Below are 18236 nucleotides of genomic sequence, written 5' to 3'. Positions count from 1 at the left end.
ACAGTACCAAGAATGTCAATTTAACAGCCTACAGATGAATATTCTTCTTGGAAACTTCCTGGAAAGACCAATGTAAATTGCTATCACTTAAGTAAAGGATTTGTGAGACTAGAAATCTCCACTTGAACCAAGTAATTAGCAATTCCTCATTCATTAGACAAATCTAAAATGTTAGCATGTTCAGGCACCCTGCTGCACCCTGACTCAAAAACTCTCTTACTTATGATAATGGGAATTCATTAATTGGAGCTAGACCTATTCAACATATTGGTATTTTTCTTATTGTTGGTTCATGTGTTACTGCCCACATTTCTTTGTGTAAGTGTTTGGCATATATAACAATTACTATTTTAACATGTTGTACTCTGATCATGTTCATCATAATGCCCTGGTTACAATCCCTTTAATTTGTTTCTGAGGTCATTAACTGCACAGTATTTATCAAATGAAAATTAAAGACAGTCAACTTTAAGGAGAATAATAGCAGGAAGGATCAAAATGGAGCCATGGATGGAGGATCTGCTGAATTAAATAAGCTTATTAATTTCCATTCTCACATATATCTGTCTGTCTGGACAACGTGTACACTCTGGGGACAGTGTTTTCATTGTCAATTATGCCAATTTGGTACTCCTAACGGAAATGCATGAATCATACCCCATTATTGTGATGAATGTTAGGACTTTGTCACTCAGAGAGAATTGCCTCATTTTGTCTGTGCACCTGTAGAGTGGAAGAGAAGACCATCACTTTACGGTCCATATTTTCTCCAAAACATCTTGTTGACAGATCAGCGTTTACAAATAATCATGTTTGAGAAAAAAGACTGATTCTTGAGGTCTTGACTGTACAGCAAATAAATACTTTTGATTTAATGACCAGCTCATTTCCTATTCATGTAATGACTCATTGCCCACTCTGCAGAGAGAGGAGGTGGGTCTTGGAGGTCAGCAGTGTCGTCCCAGCATGTTGCGGCTTAGGCGCGCTGTAACGCAGAATGTCAGCATGAAGCCCAATGGGAGGGCTCCGTGGTCCTGTGGTTGGCGAGTCATATAGGAAACCTCAAGGTGGAGGGTACTGTACATGTGTTGTCTTGACTGCAGAGAGATCTACATACAGAGGCCCTCGTACCGTCTTTGCATACACTTTAATTAGCAATGCTGACGGATGCTAACTGACAGGTTTGTTCTTTTATTATCTGCTGATCCGTTTCTTTGGCAAGCCCTCTGTTGGGTAACAATATTTTATTTCAAATGAGAAGACTGAACATAAGAAAACAATTCACAAAGGCAATATAGAATACATTATGGCAAAAATGATAATATTCAAGCTGAACATGTAACAGAATATATGTACACGTTTATGAGTATCCTGATAATGACCGTGTCTCTGATGTATCCCAGTTAAGTGTTGCTCATGTAAACATAATTTCCTGGTTTCAGATACCCTAATGCCTGTTTTGAGACACCTGCATATGCTTTCTGCATATGATAGAAACAAGGATACTGTGGCATGTCCACACCATATCAAGGTTTCTGAACATTCTTTGTTGGTACGCAACATAATGACAAATATGGTGAGAAATAAAGACACAACTGCATAAGGGTCAGAAACCTGGATACTCAGGTTTACAGGGAACCTGGTCTTACAGAGATTTGAAAAAGGTTTTTTACATGTTCCATGACAACGTCATTAAAAGTAGAATAGGACTCAGAACCAGCATATGAGTGTGCGTGTCCTATAAATGTACTCATTTTATTATCAGTTAGCTCTGAGTGAAGGCCAATCATTCTTAACAGAAAAGTGTTTGGATTCATTCAACTCCTTAGTACTTTTGGGGAATCACCTCATTGCCAAGAGTGAGCTGAGAAGATTAATACCAACCTCATGTCTGTGCGTTAAATATGAAGCTGGTCTGCAGCCTGTTAGTTTACAAAGGCTGGAAACAAGCGGAAACAGCCGGCCTGGCTCTGCCTGAAGTAAAAAATGAAAAACAAATTCCTCTTGCTCTCAATTGTATTAAACAGTTTAATAAATGGGTTTGAACTGTTTTTATGTTGCTATACACTGCCAACACTTGACACCATGTCAGTCTTTAAATTAAGCTAAACTAACCATCTCCTGGATTATAATATAAAATAAGATTGTGTAAGTTTTTATTGATCCTCAGGGGAAATTCACTTGTTGCAGCAGCACAAAGACCAAAGAAAAGTACATACAATTGGTATAAAAGTAGACGCCATACAATAATGGATTATACAAGAGCAATTCAAATCTGGTGTGGTGCTTTGAGAAACTGGTTCTCCAGCAGATTAATATCAACCTCACAGCCAGCCTGTACCGTCACCTGTTGCATACAGAGATAAAGGATCCACAGAGGATGCGTCTCCACTGCCAAATGCTCTCCGCCATTGTTCAAATATCATTAAAACACAATAATCACACAAGTTCCCACTCTTATATTGAACACTGAGGAAGATGGAAGATTTCTATTGCAATTTAGGTTTTTTTGATAATCACAAGCATTTGTTCTTTGCCTTTATTCCCCCAAAAATATGTTACAGTACTGTATATATGTCTAGACAGTTGAGTCATCACATTCATCTCCATCTCCTGTGTATTACCAGGATCCACTTGTGCCACATTTGGAGGCTCTGACAAGCAAATCCTCAGATTCCTGAGCCCCATGAATCTGCCCACCATGTTCACCTCTGGTGATAAACTAATCTAATCGTGTCATGCCAGGTATAGGTGTTAATCAAATTGGTCGATGTTCCCCTCACCCAGATAGACTTTAAAATATGGTCTGCTCTCTTGTTTTGTGCAAAAACCCATTTGTGAATGGGAAATAGGTGATGCATCAAAGTCGTTTGCTGTAGTTCATTTTTCACAGATGTGTCTGTGTTCGGATATTACAAGTCAGTAAAATACTTTCAAATGCACTAACATTAAATTATTACTTTTGTCAGTTTAATATAATTGGTACCGTTTCAAATCTGTTCCATTAAATTCATCCTTGTTTTACAGAATAAGATAAAACGAGCCAAAGATGTCACAAACAGTACAGCTTAGTGATCTTTACTTCAAGTCCAGGACCATGCATTGTTCAGAGACACTTAATGTTGTGTATATTGTAAGTCATTGGTCCAATATGCAAGTTTTATTGAGCAACAAAAAAAACAATAAAGAATCTATGTCTCACATGCTCATAGGCTGATCCAAATGTCAGGATCTGTAGTTTGTTTTGTGTTTCCTGTTTTATTTTGAAGTCCTTGTCTCTCGTTGCCTTTTGGTCCCTATTTGTCGGCGTTTGGGTCCTATTCTTGCTGCTACTCCCATGACACCAAATCCCGACTGAAATACAATTGAATTGAGCGAGAACTCTTGTGTGAGTGATACATTGATTTCACACCTCCTGTAATCTTTCTGCCGCACATTGAGTGAGCTCCTTGTTGAAAGTCGAGATCAAGTTTTAGTGGACTGAGAAATATGCATTCTTTCAATCTGAGAGAAGAACAAGATAATGCTGTGCAATTTGCATTAAAACAGGGACCATTATGAAGAGTGGTAAATTACCACTAACATGCCCACTTTAAACCAAACTGTCCACAGAGCACTGCGGTCAAATCATTTCATACCAGCAGGATAACTGTCAAATCAATTGCACAGTGAGGAAAGGCTGAATCAGCAATTTCCCTCAAGAATGTGCTGAAAAGCAAGTGGTATTTTGCAAGTGGACCTAAAAGACTTTAACACTCCAGGTCTATATCATATCAGCATCTGTGTGCACATGGCCAACATAATAAAATAATTGTTTAATCACGACAGGACATCTCCAAAAGAGCAAAACCAAAGAGTTAAACCAAGATGTCATCACACTGACCCTGTACCTATAAATTCTACTGCATATGGTGCCTTAAGACAGACTCATTCTACACACACATTAATGTAAAATAGTTGCTTCCAACCAATCTTTTTTTTTACTTCCGCATTATTATTATTATGTAATCTTGTTGGAAATTACCAACAACCATTTCACACAACACGGTCTCATACACTGTCAAATGCAACTTGTCAGGTGTAATCTCATTTCCACTGCTAATGCTAATGTCATACACATGCTCAAAGGCATATGTAGATTGGCATACAATGGTAAGACCACAGGGTTTTTACCAAAAACTTGAAAAACGTAGCACTGTGGCTGTACTTTTTCCCAAGGAGAAACACGACACTTCTAGTCTCAAATATCTAGGAATTGAAGTAATAAACCATTCAAACCATTCAAAACTATGCTGCTTAAATGTGGGCACTTTGGACCCAAACAGCATCACGTCTAGAGCTCCACAGCAGGGTTTAAAAGATGGAAAATGTGTGACACACTCATTCTACGCAGATATTAACGCAATAATATTCTGTTTCTTACCTAATCATGTCGCTCTTCTTTTTACTGCTGTGAGGTTCTCTGTTCTCTGATGACTCTGCAATCGTCGGCCTCATTTCCCCCTGCCGATGCCAGGGAATACAGAGAACTTAACCAGGACTTCATAGGATGGAGCTAGCAGACCCGCCTCCAGATCAACTCTGGTAAAACCAAAGAACTGGTGGTGGACTTCCACCGGGGTAAACGCTCTCCCCCAGAACCACTGAACATCCAGGGAATGGACACATCTTATAAGTACCTGGGTGTTCACTTGAACAATAAACTGGACTGGTCTGACCACACACATGCACTTTATAAAAAGGGACAGAGCAGACTCTATCTGCTTTGGAGTGCAGGGAGCACTCCTGAAGACCTTCTTTGACTCAGTGGTGGCATCAGCCATCTTTTATGGAGTGGTCTTCTGGAGCAGCAGCATCTCGACAGCTGACAGGAAGAGACTAAACAAACTTGTCAAGAAGGCCAGCAGTGTGCTGGGGTGTCCACTGGATACGGTGGAGGTGGTGGGGGACAGGAGGATGATGGCTAAGCTATCATCCCTGATGGACTACACCTCCCACCCAATGCAGGACACTCTGGCAGCTCTGTGCAGCTCCTTCAGCCACCGGCTGCTTCACCCCCGTAGTGTGAAGGAGAGGTACCGCAAGTCCTTCCTTCCTGCTGCTGTCAGGCTGCGCAACCAGCTGAGCTCCCAGTAGACCACAAACACACTAAAAACACTTAAAAACACTCAATCACTTAATTCACTCCAACCTGTGCAATATTAATACAAATACACTATGGAAATAGCCATATTTATTCTGCCTGGGTGTATATATTATTGTATATATTATTCAGTTACTGTACACTGTTTAATTTATTGTCTATTGTTATATTTGATCTTACTATGTTTCTTGTGTGCACTTCATCCATTTGCTGCTGTATTCCTGTAAATTTTCCCACTGCGGGACTAATAAAGGATTATCTTATCTTATCTTAGGTGTCTTACAATGTGTACACTCACTATGATCGACTATTCGGATGAAATAAGGGTTAGGGTTAGGATGCTCTTTCAAAACACAAGACAGCGGAAAGGTCTAGAAGGATAAGGACAGAGGAGGAGGCTGCTCTAGCAGTGTGAAGCTGCTCAGAGACAGCAAGGAGGGCAGTCTCTGTTGAGTGGCCTGCCTTGAATCCAGACTGGTGAGGGTCAAGAAGGTTGTTACTGTGGAGATAGGAGGAGACTTGGTTAAAGATAGCTCGCTCTAGAGTTTTGGAAAGGAAGGGGAGGTGAGAGACAGGTCTGTAGTTGTTGACTACAGAGGTGTTAATAAGATGGGTGAGAAAGGGAAGAAGGTCAGGAGAAATAGACTGGAGAATGTGAGACGGGATGGGGTCAAGGGGGCAGGTGGTTGGGCGGGCAGATGGTTACCAAGGTAAGAACTTGATTGGGAGACAGGACGGTGAAAGAGGAAAGCGAGGGGGAAGAAGATGAAGTTAATGGAGGTGTAGTTATAGAAGATGGATTAGTAAAGGAGGAGCGTATGTCGTCTATCTTTTTTGTGAAGTAGTCAACAAAGAGAATCAAGAGAGGAAGACAGAGTAGAGAGTAGAGTGTCAGTGGCAGAGTCAGGATGCATGAGTGAGAAAGAGTCAGTTGAAGGGAGGGCTGACAGAACAGAGGAGGCCAGAGAGGACGGTGAGAGGGTGCGACTGTTGCGACGGACAGGTGCAGAGTCCGTTGTGGGAGGGTTGTCAGTTCCAAAGAGTGGGAGAGAGTAAGAGATGAAGAAGTGGTCAGAGTCATGAAGTGGAGTTACAGTGAGGTTAGATGTAGAGCAGTTTCTGGTGAAAATATAGTCAAGGTTGTTACCAGCTTTGTGAGTAGGAGGGGAATGACTGAGCGAGAGAGCAAAGGAAGACAGTAAGAGTAGCAGGTCCGATGACTTATGTCTGGATGTTAAAGTCACCCAGAAGGATGAGCGGGGGGCCGTTTTCTGGGAGGGCCGTTTGACTTTATCAAACAAATGTAACTAATGTATGTATCTAACCAGCTACACCAGAAGAACTGGACTACAAACTTAAATGTGTTCTTTGAGCCATCCACAAAATGTTATGAACACTAATTAAACACATTTCTTACCAAAGTTATACATTTAGGCATTTCATTTTCAGGCAGTTTTAAATCAGCCCTGAACCTTGCAAGGGCAATGCTGACATCTATGTTAAATGTTAACCTTTGCTAATCAGAGGCCAGGGTATGTCATTGAGCAACTCCCGCCTAGCACATCCATCAAGTTACCCTTTTAGCAGTTTTAGTTCATTCTGAAAACTAAAGTGGCTGGACTACAAAACACAACATCTCCCATCTCCATTTGAGCCTTAAGAACAAACAAAATAAACACAGCTCAGGATCTGAGAAAGTTGTAATTTCTCTTTTAACTTTATCCCATAATGCTTCTCTTTCAATCTCTCCCATACCATCTTTCTGTTTATTATTTTTACATGTTCACTTATGTTGACAATCACAGCCACAAGTCTCGGGAATGTCTGGGCACAGAGAGGATCGATGCTGAGATTTAATTCAGGCATCTGAGAGGTGTCAGCCACTGAGACTGTGTGTCCTTCTATCCCTCCTCCATCTAGGTCATAAATTCATACATGTTCCAATCTCCTCTACTCAAATGTCAGATACCAAATGATGAAGCACCAAGGGGGTCTGACAAGCAATTATTTCTAAGTTTGTCTGAAAATAATCGTGAAACCCTGTCTTTCCTTCCACCGGTGCCCTTTTGCGTCACCAGCCATGTTTGCTGAGGTTTCCGTCTGAAATGGGGAGACTTTCTCTTCCTGACGTTTCCCCCGCAAAGACATTTCTGTCACCGGGGTAATTTCCCACGACAAGCCAAAGTGCTGTAGGTTACGCAAACACAAAAACATACAGCACCTACCGAAAACACAAAGGGTGCTCATTCGGTGGAGACGGAGATGAGAGGGGGATGTTGGGACCTCGAATGTCAGTTAGAAAATACCAGTTATTTTTTTTTCTTCTTAAGAAAGATTTGTTGCAATATTCAATGACGAGTAAGGATGAGACACAGTCTCTCTCTAAAAATATATCTATCCGCCACACACACAGATGATATGCTGTGTGCCATCAAACTGATACTAATACAGTGCACCTAATATTCTTTGTCATTGAAAATAGAACATGTTGGTTGTGTGCTTTAACTCATCCAGAGACTGTAATATAATTTTCAAGATAATAGCATTTGTGGGAAAACGGAGACCTTAACTTTCTGTCCAAATTCAGATGAATGCATGCAGCAGGAATGATGTCATTTCTAATGCAATAAAGCAAAACGGTTGTCTCAATACTGTGAAATCTGTGACGGCGTATGATGACTCAGACAGACTAAAACAAAAATAAGTCATTATCAAAGAGACAGAAGGATATATATTCCTAAACTGTGTTCAAGCAGACCTGGTACCGGCTATTACCAAGTCAATTTGCCCTCCATTAGTTAATTTGATGATTCTTCATACTTTACAGTTTTTTTGTTGACCTGTATTGTCGTGTCACGGGCTGTCCCTAGGGTGGGGCAGTGCAAGAGAGCTGGAAAAACAGGCACAATCAGAAGGTTTAAACTGAAGGGGAAGGTTTATTGTTCCCTGCCACAGGCAACTCAGGAGATTCATTTAAACCAAAATCAAAAGAGGTCGTTAAATGAACATAAAGTGTCCCGGATGAGAAAGTAGTTCCCTAAACAAAAAACATAACAAATGAAAGTCCAGGTTACAGGGTCCTCCTCTTCGTAGTCCATGGTTCTCCTTTCCCCTCATGGCTGTCCTTTCCTGTACTGCTTGTCCAGCTCATCCACTCGATGTGTGCTCTCCTCTGCCTTTTATGAAGGTTCCCAGCCCTGCCTCAATTAGGTGCCTTAAGCACCTGCAGCTGGGTGAGTGATGGGAGATGTAGTGTCGGCAACGGCGGCCATTTTGTGGGGTGGCCGCTGATCCCGAGTGGGAATGTAGCGCCCCTCCACTATCTGTCGCCTTGTGATGCCACAGTATGAATTATTGATCATACTGTGAACCCAGCACATAACAGAGCTACTCTCTGTTATGTGCTGGGTTCAAGCCACAGAGGACTCAACATTGTGCTGGAAGATCTCAGTCCACATCACCACATCTTCTGTTGAAAAATATATAAAGCATACCATCATTTTCCCGACAAAGAGATCATAGGACAAAAAAGGAAGTTGCACACAAAAGGCATAAATAAGTTTGGTAAAAGCTCTCCACCTGCAGCACAGTTGAGAACACAGTTGAGAACACAGTTGAGAACACAGTCTCACCACATAGCTGTTCTGAAGCTTTATCAGCCGATGCAATTAATTCAGTTGCCATGAAAAACTTAAAGGACTTTTTCTTTATGCTCACTTATAGTAAAGAGCTTTAAGTGTTCCAGTGAAAAAAGGAACTTTGAACATCTACAATAGGCTAAAGCTTGTGCTGAGATTTTCTTTCTGATCACATTTGATCACTTTTCATGCATTGCTTTTCACGCCAGACAGTATGTGTCAATCATTTACACACAGTCACTTTACCATCTGGTAAATACGATAATCTTGAATCGTTTTACTCCCATGCATCTGACGACTCACCTAACCCTAACCCTAACCCTAACCCTAACCCACCCTAACCCTAACCCTAACCCCGAACCCCCTAACCCTAACCCTAACCCTAACCCATTCTGTGTGGACCGAAGGGTTCTTACTTGAACCATGTTCAATACTTAAAACACCTCTCAGCCTCTCTGACATTCCTCTATGGAGAATACTGGTCCTCTCAAGGAAATAATCCTCTTGTTGCTAGCCGCTGTTCTAAACAACAAGCAAAGAGCTCACCAAAAACAATCGTCCCTTGCCAGATTCGGTAAAGATAAGTCAATTACCAATAGTTCATGAGGCCGGGAGGCCTGGATACCGCCAAGATAAGATCAAACTCAAGGCTGGATAGCTTTAGCAAGGATGCATCACTAACATTATGACAGCATGTTTCATCATCTCTGGATATACCTGGCCATTAGCAGTAGCTACGAACATGTTGCAATATCCTGACCATACCGTGGTGGCTGTGAGCAGCATGAGGGCTGGAGAGGACTTCCTTCTGAAGTATCTGAGGCAGCAGCAGCTGTTAATTTTGCTGTTAGTCCCTGGGTTATGGATGGTAAAATAGAGGGTTACCCATAAGGTGGTACAAAGTTGGTCAGTAACCGGTTTAGTTAGACCTGTTTTTGTAAGATAAGATCCTTGGGTTCAGCTAATTGAGGCATTTTAGCTGTTATAGCTTGACTACTAACAGTTACATGACCTTCACAGTGGCACGTCAAACCTACCTTTCCATGATGGGTTGGTCCTCTTCCTCCAAGCAAGTCGAGTAGGGACAGCCCTCCATCCTGACGCACCAACCTTATAAGCAATTGTCAACTGTCTCGCACATTTCCACAAAATAGTTCTCTCATCACATCTTGTGAATTTGGCACATCAGATGGCCTAGCCTTTAAGCTTTGGTATATTAGAGCCAGGAAGATAAATTCCTGGCTCTACACAAAGGGCATAAATAAGTTTGGTAAAAGCTCTCCACCTGCAGCACAGTTGAGAACACAGTTGAGAACACAGTCTCACCACATAGCTGTTCTGAAGTTTTATCAGCCGATGCAATTAATTCAGTTGCCATGAAAAACTTAAAGGACTTTTTCTTTATGCTCACTTATAGTAAAGAGCTTTAAGTGTTCCAGTGAAAAAAGGAACTTTGAACATCTACAATAGGCTAAAGCTTGTGCTGAGATCTTCTTTCTGATCACTTTTCATGCATTGCTTTTCACGCCAGACAGTATGTGTCAATCATTTACACACAGTCACTTTACCATCTGGTAAATACGATAATCTTGAATCGTTTTACTCCCATGCATCTGACGACTCAGAGTAGAGAGCTGAGGTTTTGGCGGAGGCACTACCTTTGGAGACACTAAAATTGCAGATGCTCTGTAAAAAGAGCCTGGATCTGATCATTCAGTCACTGCAACTCCTCCTCCATTCTGTGTGGACCCAAGGGTTCTTACTTGAACCATGTTCAATACTTAAAACACCTCTCAGCCTCTCTGACATTCCTCTATGGAGAATACTGGTCCTCTCAAGGAAATAATCCTCTTGTTGCTAGCCGCTGTTCTAAACAACAAGCAAAGAGCTCACCAAAAACAATCGTCCCTTGCCAGATTCGGTAAAGATAAGTCAATTACCAATAGTTCATGAGGCCGGGAGGCCTGGATACCGCCAAGATAAGATCAAACTCAAGGCTGGATAGCTTTAGCAAGGATGCATCACTAACATTATGACAGCATGTTTCATCATCTCTGGATATACCTGGCCATTAGCAGTAGCTACGAACATGTTGCAATATCCTGACCATACCGTGGTGGCTGTGAGCAGCATGAGGGCTGGAGAGGACTTCCTTCTGAAGTATCTGAGGCAGCAGCAGCTGTTAATTTTGCTGTTAGTCCCTGGGTTATGGATGGTAAAATAGAGGGTTACCCATAAGGTGGTACCAAGTTGGTCAGTAACCGGTTTAGTTAGACCTGTTTTTGTAAGATAAGATCCTTGGGTTCAGCTAATTGAGGCATTTTAGCTGTTATAGCTTGACTACTAACAGTTACATGACCTTCACAGTGGCACGTCAAACCTACCTTTCCATGATGGGTTGGTCCTCTTCCTCCAAGCAAGTCGAGTAGGGACAGCCCTCCATCCTGACGCACCAACCTTATAAGCAACTGTCAACTGTCTCGCACATTTCCACAAAATAGTTCTCTCAGCACATCTTGTGAATTTGGCACATCAGATGGCCTAGCCTTTAAGCTTTGGCATATTAGAGCCAGGAAGATAAATTCCTGAAATGATTTAGAGTTGAAAGCTGAGATTTTGGCAGAGGAACCATCAGAGGCACCATTAGAGGCACTAAAGTTGAAGATGCTCTGTTCCAAGGGCCTGGATCTGATCATTCACTGACTGAAACTCCTCCACCATTCTGTGTGGACTGAAGCTCTTACATAAAAAAAATGCAATACTTAAAACACCTCTCAGCCTCTCTGACAGTCCTCTCTGGAGAATACTCATCCTCCCAAGGAAATAATCTTCTTGTTGTCAGCCGAGTCAATATCACCATACGGTGCCTTCGACATTTCCCATTTCCAAAATAAAGTTAAGATTTTCCATTGAACTTCATATTCATTGTATTAAGTAGATGTGATGTTGTTAGAAATGCATGTTGGTCAAGCTCCACCACTTTTTATAAATTAACTGCAAGCAGACAATGTACATACAAATCGCAAAATGTGTCCACCCTGTCATGGAGTAAATACATTGTAATTACATAGTGATTATAAAATGTACATTTTCAGAAAGCTATTTAGTCCCTTTCTCAACAATTTTTTTTTTAGTTAATGACCAAAGTATTTGGATATTAATGAAATGATGGCAAACTATTTGTTTCTCTATAAAATCTGGGAGAGTTGCACTTTCTTTTCTAAATAAAATCTAACAACAAAGATATCTGGTAAAACTTTCAAACAATACTATTTGGCCCTGATTTGTTTATAAAGGAATCACACAAAAGGTTTTGCTAACTTGTGAAAATAATGTGTTTATTTTCATAAAACATGAAAATTACATGGTGGACAATAACATGACAGGGTGTACCTTGGGCACGACAGGGTGGACATGTTGTGAAATGTCATTAAATGGACTCATAAATGCAATACATTATAATGAAATTATGTTTAAAAAAATGTCAGAGGCTTTTCCCATGTAGGGGGGAAACTACTAGTGGAACAGACTGGTTTTGATCCACTCTACCATGCAGCCACTGAATAAAGATGCCCAAAATGAGCCATAAATGTGGCCTTCTAGAGTTAAACTATGTACATCAGTCTGCAGAGTAAAAGTAAAACATTAAACAGTAGAACAAGAAGCAAAATGTTTATAAGTAGAGAACGTTTGATTTAAAAAAAAAAAAAAAAGGCATGTTACGTCTCCATACAGTCTCTCCCTTTCTGCAAAGACGTGGCTCAATTCTGCAGTTGCACATACTTCGAAGCAGACGCTTCAATCTGTACAGAGCCTGCGGTTCTGGTATTAGGCAAAGTATCTTCCAGTCATGGTACCATCAGAGGCACTAAAGTTGAAGATGCTCTGTTCCAAGGGCCTGGATCTGATCATTCACTGACTGCAACTCCTCCACCATTCTGTGTGGACTGAAGCTCTTACATAAACAAAATGCAATACTTAAAACACCTCTCAGCCTCTCAGTCATGGTACCAACAGATGTCCTCCCGGAGACTTGGCCAATGGAATTTGTTTATGCCATTGCGGTGCATACACTTAACGTTCACACTATGCCCTTCTGCATCCATGATGACTCCTGGATATGCTTAATTGTCGTAATTAATGACGCACCACTCTCCAATGTGCTTTACCTCAATCATTTCAGGTCTCCTAGGGTTAACTGGTCTCTTTCCACATGCTTTGCAGAGACATGTGTCATGGTCAGAGGAAGAGGGGGTTACCACCCAAAAGGGTCTGAGACGGAAAAAAGAGGAGTATGACACGTGGCCAATGTGCTCAGAGAGAAACCTCCTATGCAAGTTCTTCATTGTATCGTTACGCAAACTATTCTGTATGTATTTTTCTTCAGCCATGTGCCAAAAAACGATGTAACGTTCTTCCTAATCTCATTTCTTCTGACGCACCTCCTCCCACGGTAGGTAAGATCCACAGGATACTTTGCTCTCTTCTTTGAGTAGCCAAAAGCAGTCTGGGCATGTTTTTGGAGCTTGTACTTCTTCAGAATGGTTCCACTGACCACTTTTGCAATCAACTGCTGTTTGTTTTTGAATTTTCATATTTTCTTCTAATATTTTCAATCATGGGTGTATGGAAAAGAAGAGCTCTTTTGATGGGTGAATTCACTTTTAGACGTTCCAACAAAACATTGACTTTTTCAGGCCCTATGGAACCTCTTCTTATATTTCTTAGTTGTAGTTTTCTCTTTTGCGAGCTGTACCTCCAATATTTCAATCTGTTTTTCCCCTAGGCGCTGTCGCCTGAAACACAAAATATTTGTAAGTATGTAATTTGATAGGGACATAAACAGTTAATGATTGTCCTTCAATCTAAACTTTCTAATAAGTCTCATCAGCTAAACTTCCAATGATCTAACCTGGAGGACCCTGGCTCAGGTTGATTTTTAGGAGTTTCTGGACCTGCAGGGGAGTTGGGTCATTTTAGTAAAAAAGACAATTCAAAATGTTCCCTTACACTTTAATTGGCGGTCCAGGTAAACTGGGCTTGCCTTATCAAACTAGGCTTGCTGATACAGATATTGCCAACAAAGTCCATATTGTCAACTCCTACTATGTATAGCATGCACTGTTATAAAATGTGTGTAATAGCTGTAATATGTGTAACATTATCAGCATGTGGCATAAACTATGCACATGTCCCTCCTGTCAAGAACCATGTCCACCTTGTCATGGAAGGCTTGCTGACAGGGTGGACAATGACAGGGTTGACATTTTTGGCTAATGTTAGCATTTAATGAGCACATGGTGGACCTTCAGCTAGCAACATGATTCAGTTAGCAAGGTACTGTTTAACAAATGTATTTAGAATTTCTGAATACATGTTATATTAATTGATATTTCACTATGACAGTGTGGACATGTTAAGCTTGACAACATAACACTACACAAATAATATGATGAAAAGTACGAAACATAAGTGTAAATACTTACTCTGCAACCTGCTACTGTTTCAGCCTCCAGTGAAGAAAGACACAATGGTGGTAGTAATGTCACTGAAAACATCATAGGGTTTCTTAAAGGGGCAATTACCCCATAATGACAGGGTGGATAGCCATTACAGGGATACATGAAGAATGTTCAATATGATTATGAAAATAGAATATACATGATCAAAATGACTAATTGTATCTAATAACTTGTTTTGGACAATATAACTATAAAGTATCATTTAACCATTTTTTACACACACTGTAGTTAGCAGAGCAGTGTGTGGGACATGCCAAAATCACATACAGCAAATTAAACAAAACGGTATAAAATGAAGGAAACACATTTCAAAAGACTTATCATTGTATTGATATGTGTGTACATGTTTGGTAATTTATAATAACACCGCAGAGTTTCATTATTCTGCTACCTTTTCATGATGACTGAGTGATCGTGATAAGGACACCAAAGGCACTTTACAGTGATATTGACCCAGCCACTGTTCTTAAAAACAAGCAAAGAGCTCACCATTGTCAAACAACCGTTCAACTACAGTGGGCTTTTTTCTTTTAGATCCTGCCAATCACACCAAAATGTAGCACTCCCTAGACTCCTATACTCCAACACTAATGCATGAGTGATATATTTGAGTGAATACCATTTAAATCTCAATCACACAAGCACATTTCAATAATAGGCCATTCAGATCTCAAGTATGACATCAACTGAATATTTGTTATATATTAATGGGAAATGCATGTTCAAAGACACAGTGAGAAACTATGCAAGGAATCTACACTCACACTCTGTGGGGCGGCTGTGGCTCAGGGGAAAGAACGGCTCGTCCTTTAATCACAAGTTTGGCAGTGCAGGCCCTTTATGTCTGCATATTGAAGTGTCCTTGAGTGAGAGACTGAACCCTGTGCTTAACCAACCTATCCTAATGTGTAGTGTATATGTGACGATTAAAAACGTTTTCAAGCAAGATGCAAAAAGGGTACACTACACTGAAATCCTGACATACCAAATCAAAACTAACCTAAAAAACCACCACATTCTCACTCCTAACTATACGAAATGCAGATGCTTGGTCATTGGCTCTAAACTTCAAAGTATGACGCTCTACAAACCCCTCCAGCTTCGGTTTTGGATGTGTGGCGATTTCCACTTGTTACATGCATCTTTTTAAAGTACACATTTCCATCTTCACAGGAAGTTATTGTTTAAGCAACAACATGATTTAGTTAGGCTTACGAAAAGACTGGATGTTAACTTGAATGACTAACAACCATGTGATTAGCAATTATTGATTCACATGACTAACGACCCATCTTGAGTAATGACTGACAGCTAAATCAGCATCTAACAACTCGTGCCAATTAACAGTCTTGTGGTAAAAGACTCTAAAATTAGAGAAGATTGCAACTACCCAAATTAATTTGACGGGGGGAAGCTTGCCTCGTTGGTGCAGCAGTCTCCAACAGTCCAGACTCTGGACTCTTTTTGTATGAATCAAGATTGCCATTTTTCATCGAGAACCAAAGGCTACAACTGCTGACCTTACCGAAAGGCCATCAAATTATAATATATTTATTTACTAAAATATGTATATCCTATTTGAAGCCTAAAAGTTAATGTGAGTTGTTAAGTTTAAGATGAAACAGTAAACATTTTGTTTTTATGTATTATGATTATTTGTATTATTATTATTTATTTTGTATTGGCCCATGTCTGAAGTTAAGTGGAATTAAATTGAATTAAACATCCCTGTCACATGTATCTCTATTGGTGTTTACTGCCAATCAGGACATCATAGGACTCAACAAGGGCACGTAACAGTGTTTTATGTGTTGGTACTTTTATGGTGGTATTGTATTGAATGCTGTTTCAATATTGTTTTTTTTTTTGGTCGCTTGAAGGGGTCATGCATTGTTTTGTTATATATTTTTGTATGTCATTTATATGCCACGGTGTAAACGTTGTGAAACAGCTATTCACATGATACCGTGAAACAGTCGTGATTATGTTTAGTTAACTAAACAATGTTGACGGCTGCAGTTAGCTTTCAGCAACAAAACCACTTGGTTAGGTTTAGGAAGAAATATCCTGGTTGGACTACTTGAACAAAGAAAAGTAAGTGCGTAAACAACGTAACACAAGTACAAACTTCATAAAAGTTACACTTAATGACACCGGGCTCAAACATTGGTCTTCTGGTCCTTTGTTTTGACCAATCCACCTCCTTACCCACTCACAGAAGTGTGTTTTTGTCATTTGTTGTGCATGTATTATAGTTACGTATATTTGTTTACATTGCAATCAGTATAGACCATATTGTGTACAAATGAGCGGGCTGGCTTCAAAGCAGAATTTCCCACTTGCTCTGCAAATAAAGTAAATCAATTATTGTTACGCCCTACAATTCCAACATATTATTGCAAGTTCTTTGGTGAACTCCCTTCTATGATTATTTTGTCTAAAGCTTGTCTCCATTCACACCGTTGGAAGGCCTTCACCACAGTGATGTCTTTTGACACTGATAAGTAGACAGAGCTTTGAGATGGCCGAAATTTATGAGGTGATTTGTAGCTCATGAATCCTCTTCAGAGAGAGTGAAAAAACCCTTTACAACGCCCTCTACACAACTTTCTGTGAGACCACATTTACGATCACTAATATAGTAAACTCCCCCCCACCACATACACAGAAAAGCCATGTAAATCATGAGCATCTTTTAAGTGCAAATATTCAAGTATATTTCCAAAAAAGAATTAAAGATGTTATGCTGACTTTACACCAATTCACCAGTTCACTCCATTTTGATTCAACAACATCAGGAGTTCAGTAACGACAGGTTAGGTTAGTAATGGATATACAAATGACCATTAGAATTCCTTTGATGGCGCTTATCACCGGCATTACTCTATTCTTCCTGGCATGTGGGTCAATGAAGCTGGTCTTTTTTAGTACTTTTTTAAATTAAATTTGCTAATTAATATTTTCTATACCTTTGGGTTTAACTCTTGTTTAAGGTTTTAGACAAGGTGTTGTTTTGTGTGTCATCATGGCAAAATGTGTTTCGAGGAGACACCCATTGTAGTGGGAACTGCCACAGAAGCGGTTTTTAATATATTATGCAAGGTGTTTACGACTGTGAAAGATTTTGTGACCATAATAGCGTGCCAATTGTGCAAGATGCAGTCACAAAATGTTCTAGATGTGTAGTTGAGGTTAAAAATTAAGGCTGAGTTTGAAGATGGCTGTAATCCACGCAGGGGCACTGGAAGGTGGGGTGTAGCTAGTGGGGAAAAGGGCTGTTGGTCCCCACACTTTACGTCCTTTCCTGTGTCACAGCTGGTTTGATCCAATCGCAAGATTGAAATTGTCTGGATTCTTAATGACTTCCACCTCCTACCTTCTTAACAAATGCTTGTATGATGCCCTATAACACCAAGTTAAATTGTGCTTGTTGACAAGTGTACGTATGTGTGCTCTAGTGTCCAAGCTCATAAAATGCCTCATGTTTAAAGTAAATTACTCTCAATAAAGGGCTTGCCCTCATAGTTATCATGTGGAGACAATGAGTCATGTTAAACCCAGTGCTTCTTTTATGAAACCACATAAACTTTCACAATTTTACAACTTAATGAGTGGGCAACTATATGTTGCACAGCTCTGCAGTGAGCTAAATGTACTATAAAGGCTGAAGACAGCACTTGTACTTTAAAGGTCTTACTTAAACAATTGCTAAATCCGTATTGGAGAACTTAAGTACATATCATAGGAGGGATTGCATCATAAAAAAGAGGAGATACCATAAACAAGAGTTAAACCAAAAAGAATTGGAAGTATCAATTAGCACAGTAACGACTTGATTTGAAAAAGTAAACCCTTCAAAGTAAAATGATCTACAGTTTCTCACATACCAGAAAGAAACAAAGCAACACTGGTGATAAGAACCATGAAAGGAAT

The sequence above is a fragment of the Cyclopterus lumpus genome, chromosome 24 (assembly GCF_009769545.1).
Source record: "Cyclopterus lumpus isolate fCycLum1 chromosome 24, fCycLum1.pri, whole genome shotgun sequence".
Lineage (NCBI taxonomy): Eukaryota > Metazoa > Chordata > Actinopteri > Perciformes > Cyclopteridae > Cyclopterus > Cyclopterus lumpus.
The sequence above is the reverse complement of the archived record's forward strand: the minus strand, read 5'-3'. Positions refer to the sequence as shown.